General features: G+C 32.6%; 1 pseudogene; it reads right to left on the reverse strand.

The window, feature by feature from the left end:
• Positions 1-596: 596 nt before the first annotated feature.
• The window catches only part of LOC129216160 (H2.0-like homeobox protein), a 145,456-nt pseudogene continuing 132,082 nt past the window's right edge, over positions 597-13,970 (reverse strand).

The following is a 13,970-nucleotide window of genomic DNA, read 5'->3' on the forward strand; positions in this document are numbered from 1 at the left end:
TTGCATAGAAATGTTTTATTTACTTTTTCAACAGAATCAAGATTTCTGTTTAAATCTATTCAGCCAGAATTTGAATCACTAAATATGGCTTTACAGTGGAACTCCAGTAAAAAGTGACGAGAACATTGTGTACATCAGAAACATTAAGGAAGTGGATAGCATCTCTTAATCTCTAACTCCACACAAGATTACAGATCATGAATGAAGAAATGCTGATTGATTTCACAATATAATTTTCACGAATTCCATTTCGAATGGACTGCTCTATACGCGTTCCAACTTTGGCAGTAAAGTTTACAACATAAGTCTCAACCGTAATCGATCGTTTGTTGAAATCTCAATACATAATTTTTATTTATCTAAAATTACCCTGTTTTATGAGGAAGACTGAGCTGCTATTTCATTTGAAGCTTAATATTATGAGTTTGTGTTTCATTTCTTTATGTTGCAGCAGTCACACATTGTCCTTCATGGCTGATATAGCGTTTAGTACTTTTATGAATCTCTTCCACTATTGGAAGAAGCATCTGATTCAGTCCAGTAACAGCTCAGGTATGTTTCAGGCGAGATTCTGCCTAGAAACTGAAGACAAACCGTCAGTGGTTACTTGACGACATGTCAGCGTCTGTCACTTCTTGTCCGTTCAGAGGACAACCCTGCATGTGAAGTGTGTCTACCCCTATCGTCTTAACACTGGGCCTTATCTCTTGTTCTTGATATGAAGATGATGTGTTGATAGCAGCATCGACGCTTACGACTGGATTACCATAGCATGGACCGGAATACTGTTGCATCGGGTGGTTGGATTCCGTATTATCGATAGAGCTGTCTCCTGCTATTCCATTTTCCATAGAGGAGGAAGGAGAAGAAGATCTTCCCCAACAGAACACATCTGATGCTCTACTGTCAGAATCGACGCCATTTTCGACCACAGACAACGGAGGAGTAATATTTGAAATAGGTACCATTCCTACCGTATTAGGAGAAGTTGTGGAAATGTCCGAAGATGTGCTATTACAGATGGTTTCACTAACTACTACTTTAGGGACTATTATCGGAGAAGGTGGAAGTAGTCCTCCTTCAGTGTTGCTAGTCTGTGGCTGTTGTTCGGAAATCACAGGTTTTTGCATTGCGTCGAAAAGAACGGTAGAGTCATTTATATTTGGCCGTTGTGGAGTTTTTTGAAGGCAGCTAACAGCAGCAACACTTACTGTTTGCCCTGAGCTTCCAGACTTGCTTTTGGAAGATTTCTTTGTAGTACCTTGCGGAGTTTTCTCATTTGTAGTTTTAAACTCTGCTGCTTCGGAGTTAGAGACCCCATCTTGTTTTTTCCACTTCGTTCTTCGGTTTTGAAACCAAATTTTCACCTACAGGAATACAAAAACAATTCTTTAAAAAGAAAAACTACAATGTTTGTACAAAGCAAAACAGTTAGAATTAAACTTAATCGATCAGAGACTTTGAACAACACTACCAAGACGAAAACATCTTTTAGTTGATCTTCAATTACAGCCATTTTGTTAATGCGAAAAGAAAAATTTTTGTTGTGTTAGAAAGAAGCTCGTTGTAGTGAATTTTCTTAGACTGAGAGAAAGATCGACACAAAGGGAGTATTAAACCAAAAACAAAACAGAAAAAAAAAACTTTGCCACGTAGATGTAAACATTCATTTTTAAAATACAGAAACATAATTCTTGCCTCGTGTCCCCCCAATAAGATGGCTTTGGCTAGAAAAAAATACTGAAAAAGTAAAAAGTAAATTAATTAAAAAAAGTATATTAAATAATAATTAAATATAGTAATAGTTTAAACGAAGTAAACTAATTTTCTGCTTTTCACGAATAATTTGAGTACAGTTATTTAATTCATTATTTTCACGTATTGTATTTTTATAATATAGGCGTTTTATTAACATTTGCATTTATTAAAGTGTAATGGCAATTTGTGACAAAATATAGGTTTGAAATCCTTTCCTCGAATATTTTTTGTGCTCAGATCAACATTAATAAAGAATGATTCAAATTCGCTTAGAAATGAGAATCAGCAGAACATGTAAAATTCAATTCATAAAAGTGTTGATGTTTGATTTAGATTTAAACATATTTAAAATATATATGCTCCATTCTAGCTTAAAAAAAATTTAGTTTAAAAGATGCTTTGAAATTAATTTAATTAGACGATGGTCATCACTTGTGTAAAATTAAAAATTACTTAAATTAAATTCTACAATTGAACTAAAAATTGAGTTTTCAGTTATCTACATTATTTATTACAAAGATGATTCAATAAGTTTAAATTTAATTGACGCTTAAATTGTTTTTTCAGTTATAATTACTTTAAATATAAGAAAGAAACTTATGTAGTACTACATTAAGAAATTGCTTTCATGATTTAAAAGAAAGAAATTGATTGAAATATACCCCACAGCTAATAATCTGGAAAAAATAATTTCAGTCAGTTTTGCAAATTTCCGTCTGAAAACTGATAAAGTTCATCTGTATGCCATTTTCAGAATATGCGAAATTTCTAACACACACATGTTAAAATGTATTCATATGGAATAGTTGCTAATTTTTTTTGTTCCGTATATTGTTGGTGAAATATTTGTTTGGCGTTGATGGCTACTTTTGTATTCATGAGCTTTCCCTATAAATGCTGTGAAAACTAACTGCTGTAAGGGGGAGAAAATCATTGGATAGCAGTTACTCGATTTCAGTTTGATTAAACTTTTTTTCATTAACATTTTCTGCCAGGAGAAAAAAGATGTAATTAATCAAATAAATACCTTAGAAAACAATTTCTTATTGACTTTCTATAGTACATTAATTACCTTGCAAAAATATTGGACGGCATTTGACTTGTTTCTTCATTATACACTATTCTTTTAAAAAATTAAAACTCCTCTTTCCCTTTTTTTTATTTTTGAAACCATCAAACTACAGAAAGTAACTTAAGATTCGGAGATACATAGTTCGAAAGCACAGAAAGACAAAAAAGTTAATGAAAACATTTCGTGGAAAACCATATTTCGGGGAACTGATGGAATAACTAACGCCTTTCCGTTTTCGGAAATGCCCAGTTCAAATAATAAATTTCAACGCAAAGTTATTATCGTCTAATTACGACAACGCAAAGTTGCGTTAAAATTGTATGTATCGTCGGGGCGCTCTTTTAACTTTATTGCAACACGGGTTTTCGGAAAGGTGCGAAAATTGAACAGGTTGAAAAGTTAATTACAGAAAATTTAAAAGCTCCGACGATGTAACGCAAGCACATCTATAATCATTTACGGCAGCCGAAATTCGAACATCGAAAACAATTTAGGAGGCACGTGTTTGAAATATGAGTAGTTGAAGGTTTTGTTCCACGAACACTCTTACTTCATTAATGAGCTGCAGACCGTTTTGGGTCGGTTCAAAAAGGTCGGCTGCTAGCGCCACCCACCGGTAATCGTGTAAAACGCATTCTAATATCCCTGGCGCCATTAATCAAGAAATGGAAGATAATAAACTGCCTTCATAACGTCACTTTCAACGCTAAAAGGGGGTGGGAATTGCTTCAAATGGCAGATTAAAACTTACTTAGGCTGCAGGATAGTTTAGCTGATGTAATGAACTCACATTGCGCTTTTAATATGCTCGTTTACTGCCGAACGATCGCCCGCCATGTTAGTCCCCAAATTAAAATGGCGTATCAATTTTATTTATACTTTGTAATTTCGTTATCGGCAGAGTCAGCAGAATGTGAGCGGGGCGGCACAAGTTATTAAACGTGAAGTGGCCCTGCGTTTGATTTTTCGTTTTTCGCGATAGAAGCACGGCTGTGGCTGCCGTTCGAGAGAGCTTAAACATCGCCTTCCGTTTACGACTGCACTTCATGCTGTAATCGAGGTCCCATTCGATTTTAAATAATACCCCAGACAGCGCTATTATGCGAGATTATCGGGAAAGGTATTCAATGACAGCGAAAAATTGAATATCTTTTCTTACGGAGCGGGAGAGAGAAAAAAGTTCCGAAACCACGATTCTCAGGTCCTTCGTTGAGTCAAACTGAGTTTTGAATACGGGTATGTGAGACTGGGAGCTAATGGGATAAGTCATTTTATAGTTTGGAAATTTTTCAAACTAAAATGCGCCAGAAGTACTGCACATGGCTACGAGTGAGTCATTTCTTTTTCATTAGCTGTTTGGACAGAAAAGGAGAAGACTTGCTCAAGCATCAAGGTGATGTTTTTATTGCTTTATTTAAAAAGTTGTTAGTTAATAGTCAACTAAAATATCTTCCATTACTAGATTTACACTTGCTGTTTTAGAGTTTTATCATGCCGCTCATTTCTAAGACAAGTGCCACAGTACGAAGAAGTGAAATTTTACAGGAGAAGCGTTTGAAGTTTAACTTTTCAGGTAATTTGCTGTAAGAAAAGCGAAATTGCTCTGATCTCCAGTGGTTAATATTATAAACAAAAAACTGTGATTATTTTCCCAAGAAAATAACGTCATTTGAGCCCTTTAAACTAAAAAAAAAAGAAAGAAAAATTGAAAATTTCGCATTGTGGCACTCTTTTTCCAAACGAGCGATGCGTTCTTCTGTTACAATCCTCTTTTTGTGTTATTTTTAAATAGTTATCCAAAAGTTGGCCTTATACTTGGGCAAAGTGGCATGGGGTTGAATGGTTCTTTTCATGTGGAGTCTAATGGGACATTTCCCATCAGACACATAGCCAAAATAAAAGAAAATATAAGATCAAATATTTAATTAATCTTTTATGTTTTGTGAAAGAACATTATTCGAACTTTAATTTTGCCCCCATAACGGGATGAAAACTACCCTATGTGTTATTCTGATGCATAGCCTATATTATTGTACAGTTTCATCTAAATCCATTCTGTAGTTTTTGCGTGAAAGAGTAACAAACATCCATCCATCCGTACAGACAAACTTTCGCATATATAATAGTAGTAAGATTATTAAACGATTTAAAATTATTTAACATTTCAAAAATTACAACTTTTGCGTAATATTGCGTTAATGTTTTATATGCTACAGTAGTAAGATTATTCTACATTGAAACTGATGGGAACAAATACTATTTGAACAATACTTACAACAAAGGTGTATTATTTGTAGAAGTATAGAAGTTATAATGCTATGTTAATAAAATTTCAGTAAGCTAAAAGAGATTTTTCCAAAATAGCTGTTACAAGATTTTGCGTCAATAATAAAGTTTTTGCTAAAGGAACATTGCATCACTAGAAGTGATGAAATCATATAATAAAATATTTATCAATAAATGGGATATCGTAATGCAGTTTTCTAAGTTAAAACATTAGTATACATATCACAAGCTAAAACAAAGTTAATAACATACAAGTACTCTTTTTTTTGCAGTGTTTTACTTCAAAAATACCCAAACAGACTCAAAGATCATGATTTTCTGTCACTAAAAATGTTTGTTTCAGAATTGAATCAGAGATGATTTAAATTTTTTTTTTCTAATGACCAAAATTTGACTGTGTTTTTAGAAAAGCACTCAGGACTTAGCTTTAAAATATGAATAGTAAAATAAGACAACGTGAATATAAGTACAAATAAAAGTGATGAAAATAGTTGAAAATTCAACGAACAGCTGTTTTGAGACTATCGTAACGAGCCTTTTCATCAATACAATAAAAAGACAGGGCTCAGGATAACCCGAACAAGGTAAGATAAAGAAATAAAATTTGCCTCAGAGAATATAGATAGGAACCAAAGTGAAGGAAGCGGAAGGGAATAAAACAGATGATTATTGACTACGGAAAGAAAATTCGTTTAAATTTGGTAATATTCTCAAAAGTGTAAATCGTAAAGAGATAAACAACTATGAAAAATTGTGTCGAAAGAAAAACAGGACACATAGTTTTTTTTTTTTTTTTTTTGCTTTTGTCATGCAGTAATGCTTTCAAATTCATAAAGGGTTTACAAGTCTCAAAGTTTTGACTGATAGGAAGAATATTAAAACATGTGGTCAACAAGTATATGTGTTGTAACTACTGTTTGAGTGCTGAGAAATTTCTCTAAAACTTAATGTGTTTTCTGTAGAAAATCGTGATAAAACTTAATTACATTTTGTTAGAAAAAATATTTGATAAATGAAAAATATTCTGCAAAGAAGAAAACTTTTTATTTAAAAAAAGAATGAAACATAATCCATAATTTTATCACTAAACTTTCTATAAATATTCAAATGATAGTTTTAAAATTAAACCCAGAGGACAATAAAGACAAAAGTTTAAGTTTTTCTATATGCTGGAAGAATGCCATTTTATCAAAATTACAAAAAAAGTCCCAAAGGAGCTTTTTTGGTGTTGAAGAAATGCTCTACAAAAGCTCGAGGATAATATAATTTAAGTAATAACATCAAATACTTTTTTTGATGAAAATTCTTTTTGACGTACTATTTTAAACTTATACAAATCAAACCTTAGGTTAGGAAATTTGCTTAATCATTTTTTTCATTGTTCCGTCCTCCCAGCGATAAAAAATTTGCATAAAAATCCAGTTACTAAGGTTACTTCTTCCCCGAACTAATCAAGAAGCAGTAAGTGTAATTAGTGCTGAGGAGAAAGGATATTTAAGTTTAAATCATACCTTTTCGTACAAGTGGAAAAATATTCTCTTCCCTCATAATATTTGTTTTGAAGGGAAATTTCATTGGCTTAGCTTTTGTAAAAACTTGCAAGTCAAATAGTGACCGATTTCAGATTTTTTAAAAAAGTAAAGGGAATGATTTTACGAAAACTTCTAGAGGGAAAAATACGAAGATTACTGACTTGAGGGGGTATAATATTTGCAGCACTTGACTTAAAACGAAAGAGCACATCGCCTTCTGTTACTCAGTTAAAAAATGCATTTTGCAGCAAAACTTTAAGAATTGGAACTGTCTAAGATAAAAATCTGCAAAAACTTTTTTTGTGAATATTCTGTTCTTTCAATATTTTGTGGTCTCAAAGTACACATGGAGCAGAAGAAATAGAACTGTTGTTCCAGTATAAAATGTGTGGTCTGAAAAAAGAATGATTACTCCAAAAAGCTGAGATTGTAACTTTATTTTTTTTTAAAGAAGAACATTGTTTAAAGTGTACGTTGTGATCCTCCCTAGAACTGTGTAACTATTATACCAGTTAAAAACGATGAAACTATTTTTGTGGTGTGTTTACCAAACAATTTCACACAAATCTACCTTTTTAACAGAATTTGTTAAAAAAATATTAGGAATTAATGAATAAATTTAAAAATAAAGAAAAAAAAATCAGCGCAGCATTTGTATTAAAAACGTTTTTCAGTACGTGCTTTGGTAATTGTCATACAGTTGATTCTTATGGTTTTCATGAATTTCCAGTATAATACTTATTTTTCCAACTTAATAATAATTACAATAAAACATGCTTATTTCAAAACGAAAATTTCTCAAAATGAAAAGTGTTCTATAGCAGTTTAAGGAAACTTTCACAAAAACTCTTATTTTTGCTTCTTTAAAACAGTAAATGTAATCATTGCTGGTATTTCCGACAATATTAATTTACTTGTTGTACATACCGTGCTCTAAATAAATACTGAGTCAATATGCGCGAGTATGCGATAAATATGCTTGCAATTTGAATTGCGAAAAATAAGCAATTGCTTTATTATTATTTTTGTTTTGTTTTATTTTGAAACTGGAAGCAGGGAGTTAAAGACATTATGTGATTTAATGTTAAATCATTTACAAAATAACTGCTAAAGAAACTTTTTGTGATAAATTACTAAATATATGTAGAAGGCTGGGAACAGTATGTCGTCTGGAATTGAAATTACTATTATACAGTTAATTATTTTAAGTGTACTTGCATTGATTAATTGAAAGTTATCTAAAAGACAATGCATTAAGTTTTAAAAAAATAATTGTTTGTTATCCCTGAAGAAATTCACAACTACCACGTTTCTGTTCCATAAAGTGCGTTCAAGAACTACAACTGCCATTCAAAGACATTGAGAATTTACGTAATTCTTCACACTAATCGTAATTCTCGGGACTTCGGACAGTTTGTCATATAAATTGCAATATGAACTAGGGTTCTGAACAGCATTGTATATATATATATATATATATATATATATATATATATATATATATATATAACTTAATAAAAAACAATAATGCAAAATGACTATTCTTTCATTAAATGAGGAAAACGTTCAAAACGTATAAAAACATCAAAGATAGTGATTTTCAAAAACTCCTGCTAACGTACACAATTTTGGGCAGAGTTTACAAGAGAATAACGTCATGATCCCCAACCGTGGTACAAATTATTTCAAGCTCTCTGAATTCCATCTAATTTTTTTTCCGAACACACCCCTTTCTACCACTGTCAGATTTTCCTCTCAAAATATCTGTAACTGTCACGCATGAAAAAAGTAACCGAAATCATCCTTCTATGTCTCATTCCTGTCTTAAGTTGTTCTTAATTAATACTGTTTTTAAAAATATTCATTCTACGCTATTAACTAGCCATGAAGAAAAAATATTTCGGTAGCTAAGTGAAAAATAAATTAAAGAGAAAAAATGTAAGTTGACGAAAAATTGAACGTAAAAAACACATTAAGCGGAACAGATGATTTAGGAGGATAGTTCATACACGTGTATTTGCTGAAAGGCGATGCAGACATGAAATGACATATATTCATTATCTCTCCACAAAGACTGAGCTTGTGATAAAAAAAAATGCTTCTTTATTTAGCCTTTCGTAGCTAATAAAATAAAACATTAAAAAGGCTGCTATATATACTAATGCAAAGAAAGAATGAATGAATGTTATTTGGTCTTTACTTCTTTCTCTCAAAGATTGATTGCAATAAACGGTGGTCTTGTTACTGTAATATAGTTTGTACAACAGCTTGTGCTATATAAACAAAGGATTTCTTTCAAACGAGTATTACGAGGGATTTCGTAACAATCCTTGCCTAGCCTGGTACATATTTTTCTAAGTCCCTTTTTAAAGAAAAAAATGGTGAAGGAATGTAAAATTTAAAGGATAACCGCTGCATCGTTTCATATTTTCATCGATCAGAAGACAGCGACAAACGTACCGTTGAAACTTAGAAATTTATAAATAATGTCGTACCCGGCAACAAAAATAATACAACTCAAAAAAAAAAAAAAAAAAAAAAAAGCAGAGAAAAACAAAATTAGAAAATCGAAGTTTTACCCAAGACGCAATACTACTTTTAACAGGTTTAATCTCAAGCAGTGTATTACGCAAAGATTAATGACGTCACGTTTACTGAATTGTTTCTGCAGTCTTAACTCTACCTAAGGGCAAGACAACGAGTACAAAAATGGCGATTTTCAGGATATTGCTGCATTGTATGTTAAACCTTATTCTGCATTGAACCATAACAATGTATTTCTATTTTTTAAAAAATATCGTTATAACCAGTGTTATAAAAGCGAGAATCCCAACCTTTGTATGCACCAAATAAACGCTCGCAGCAAACTTTTTTCAGGTTTTAGTTAAATCAACTAGAAAAACACATATATTTTCTTCTTGTGAACGTAACGCCTGATTGTTTTACTGGTAACACATATGAATTTTTTGAAAAAGAATCAAATTTCGTTAACCTCTGGGATAGTTTGCCGCTTATTTCATTAAAAACTAATATTTATACATAATTTAACAGCAATAAAACATAAGGTTGTGACCATTTATTCTATAAAACATGAGTAAATATTTGAAAAGAAGTCGGGAGGTTGAAAAAAAAAAATATCCTTTAAAAACTAATGGCAGACTAGGTGAACTCATATTAGTTGTGTTTTGCGTTCTTACATAGATGTTTGACGTGTGTCTGTTTGTGTATTTTGTAGTAAAAGCAACAAATCCTGTAAATAATCGTATTTTATGAGAAGTCAATCTTAGAGCACGTTAAAGTGCAAAATAATGCCAAAGACATATTTTTTAGAAAATGTATTAGCATTAGATATGTTTACAGTTGTTTTTACATAAGTAACTTACTCAAAACGTCAACTGTTATAATGAATGCATATTAAAGAAGGAAATATGATATTTTTGCAGTATTCTCAAAGTACACACGCAGAATCTGAGCAAAAGCCAAATTTCTTCAGATTCTGGCATAGTTTGAAATTTATGTCTTCCCAAAGAATTTATGATCAACTGGAATGCCACACACAAGTAAAAGTTTTCTTTTCACTATTTATTAATCACACAATTTATGCTTCTTGGTGTTATTTTATGTATAAATTCAGCCACAGTGTTTATAAAACTTCAGCTTAACGAAGTAAATGAGATGCCTATTCGTTGAATATGCCTCATAAAAAACTGCTGCAATGGTTAATGTTTTCTTCATAAAATGAAGGTCCCGGAAAAATACGAGCTTTCCTTTTCTAACGAAAAAGGCAACAGTGACTAGTGACGTGCGGGAAACCGTATCCGCATTCACGGATATACGAGGAAAAATAAAGATTTGTATCCGTATCTGTTACGTTTTTGACGGATCTTAAACGGATGTTTTACATTCTTAAATTTTAACACATATTTGAATCTTTACTAATAATATAGCTGAAAGTCTCTATGTCTGTCAGGATCTCTGTCTGTCGGGATCTTTGTGACGCGCATAGCGCCTAGACCGTTCGGCCGATTTTCATGAAATTCGGTACAAAGTTAGTTTGTAGCATGGGGGTGTGCACCTCGAAGCGATTTTTCAAAAATTCGATGTGGTTCTTTTTCTATTGAAATTTAGGAACAAAATTTTCATAAGATGGACGAGTAAATTACGAAATTATCATAACGTGGAACCGTAACATGGGCAAAAGCCAATTGGCGAGAAAATTCACCATACATTATTTGTAAATATACAGGCGAACTAAAAGAACTTTTAATTTTCTATTACGGGCAAAGCCGTGCGGGTACCACTAGTTCTAAACATAGGTAAGAAAGAAAAGCACTTTCAAATTTGATTTAAATTTAATTTTATCTCATATTTAAACTAAAGGTCTCATTTCTGAAGTCAATTTGAAACAACGGACACAAAAGGAAGTACGTAATAAGTTTGACGTTTGCATATATGTGTTCGTCTGTGGCATTGTAGCTCCTAAACAGATGAACCGATTTTGATACTTCTTTTTTCGTTCAAAATGTCTAAGTATTCTTAGATTGGTTTCGTCTTTGTAGAGTTCTAATTACCAAAAGGGGAAAAAAAGAGTTCCTTATCCGTATCCGCAGATATACCTTTTTTAACGATCCGGCACATCACTAACATTGACATCTCACACTTTTCAATGTTTTCGGAAACATTCACAGCCCCCCCCCCCCTACAGAAATAGGTATGCTGAATTAGTCATAATAAAATGTAAATGAAAAAATTGAAACGCGGACCCATGTTTTCTGCTTGAGTTTACTTTAAGTTACTTGAAAAAATATAATATAACTAAAAAGAACATCAGGCATTAATAGAAAAAGTATACAAGTAGACAAGTTTCTCTGATAATACGAATGTGCTTACATTTGAAGTGATCTGACTGCATCCTATGAATGAGAGACAGCAAAGAGACGTCGAGGGCGTCACGTGTTCTTCGTCAAGAGCTATATATGTTACCATATGCATAACAGCTATACTGAACTACTTAATAAAAATAACTTCATAAACATTGTGTGAAACGGAATATAATGCTATGTTGCTTGAGCTAGGTACAACACTGCTTTTAAGATTTATCTTGATGCTTGAAAATCAAATTCGTTAACTTACAAAATAAATAGATAAAAATGAAAGTGGAAAATAAATAAATAACGAGCTGATGTGTACATCACATGACTTCCTTTTACTCCAACTCAATGTCATTTCCTAATTACTGGCAATTTTAATGTGATTCAATAGTTTACTCTCTAAATATCACCACCAGTGGCCAAATCGAAACCATATTTAAAAAAAATTGCGAAATTAGTCGCGAAGTTGAAGACAAAACTTGGCGACCAAAAGACTGGCAATATATCGCCAAGTGTCCTCCAAATTATAACACCACTTGAGTTTACATCGAAATTAACAATGATTTCCCCCAAAAAAGGAGCAAAAGACCCCATTTGGAGCATCCGAATGCAACCAAAAAGAGAGGTGCACAACTAGACCCCACTAGGAGTCTACGTACCAAATTTCAACGTTGTAGGACATACCGTTCTTGAGTTATGCGACATACATACGCACATACATACATACGTACATACAGACGTCACGAGAAAACTCGTTGTAATTAACTCGGGAATCGTCAAAATGGATATTTCGCGTGTCTATACGTTCTTAGGCACTTATCCACGTGTGGTCGAGTCGAAAAAAAAAAAAAAAAACTTATCATTCATTCGGGGGTGAGTAAAATGGAAATTAAGGTCGATTTTTGAGTGAAATTTTTTTTGCGAATACAATACTTCCATTTTTGTAAAAGGAAGTAAAAACGCGCAAAGAGGAAGCAAAAATGTTTAGCTTAGCACTACTAGTACTTCAGAAGCAAAAAGTGCTCTTCATTATAATTTTTTTTATGTTTTGCTTTTCTATTCCTATCTCAGATGTTATACGTGTGAGCTCGGGATCTGTATCATTCAATGTCATGTTAAAAAGATCTTATTGAACTTAGTGCAAGACAGTGGCACATGTGATACGCTTCTACGTAATGCTTAAAGATCCTGAAAAAGAATTTAATCCCAGAAAATTTTCAAAGCTGCACTGATTCAAAAATACGGAATGGCTTTCAACATTTTGAGCTTGTGACTACAAGTTTTGCTATAAGGAATGTTGTTACTTCAAAATCAGCTAGTTCATTTAGTAATGGTTTAGATAAATGTGTCATGGCTTCGCTAAGTAAGTAACCGAAAAATGTTTTAAAAAAACAGCGTTATTGAGCAATCACAATTGCTTATTGCTTTCATTTGAGCGTCTTTGATGTCCGGTTCCTTTTTCAGAATGGACCAGGGGCCTCTGCAGCACCGCCGCACAGTGTGGCATAGTGGGCAAAAATCCACCGAACTCGCGGGTTTTGAGCTAGGATCTTCTATTATGGCTCAAAATGCGGCAAAATTCTTCGACTATTTCGTAGTGGTGCTACAATTTTGAATTTCTTAACCCCCTAAGCCCCGCAGAGCTCAGAATGGACCCAAGTCGCGATTTTGAAAACTAAAAAGTATGACCATATTTTTTCCCTGATATGTGGCTCAATGCTTAGTATAAATCGAGGAATCGGATGATAAAACACAACTTTTGATCGCTGCCGGGTGTTTAGAAATGCTTTTTTCCACCGTATAAGTCATTAAAAACATTATTTTTCAGGTTTTTCCCTTGAAAAAATGGGTTTTAACGGTCTTCACACATCTCCCGGGCAAGAACAAATGTATATTTTAATTCCAATCTACAAGTTTTCAATCATTTTCTAAAGTTCAAAAGGCAAAAACCTCCCTAAAGCACCGAAAAATTGCTCTAAGTCCGAATTTCAGCTCGAGATTCTGCCATTGTCCACGGAAATACATCTGTGCAATAGCGGCAAACAGCTTATTTCATATGTATACATTTATATGTATACATTTTGAGAATAAATCGTCTGCGTTCGAATAAAAATCTTTACATTTAAAATTTCCGAATGCTTTTGATGTTTTTAAGAAAGTTAAATATATTAAAGTAACAGTTGAGCAAATGTATAGACGCAAAATTAGTATGTTTGTCTGTTTCCTCGGAATAATCGTAATGTTCACTCTTTTACGTAAGTGTTTTTGTTGGAATTCTAACTTAAAATGTAAAAACACATGTTAAAATTTCAATGTGTTTTAAACTAAACAATTAATGCTCAGATGAACCCTTTTAGCCCAGTTTTGTTCCTAACAACATCATTTATAGGTTATAATACAGCAAAATTTAAGGTAGGGATGAAAGGATTAATGAAACTATATGATTTTACT

Source organism: Uloborus diversus, chromosome 1 (assembly GCF_026930045.1).
Source record: "Uloborus diversus isolate 005 chromosome 1, Udiv.v.3.1, whole genome shotgun sequence".
Classification (NCBI taxonomy): Eukaryota; Metazoa; Arthropoda; class Arachnida; order Araneae; family Uloboridae; genus Uloborus; species Uloborus diversus.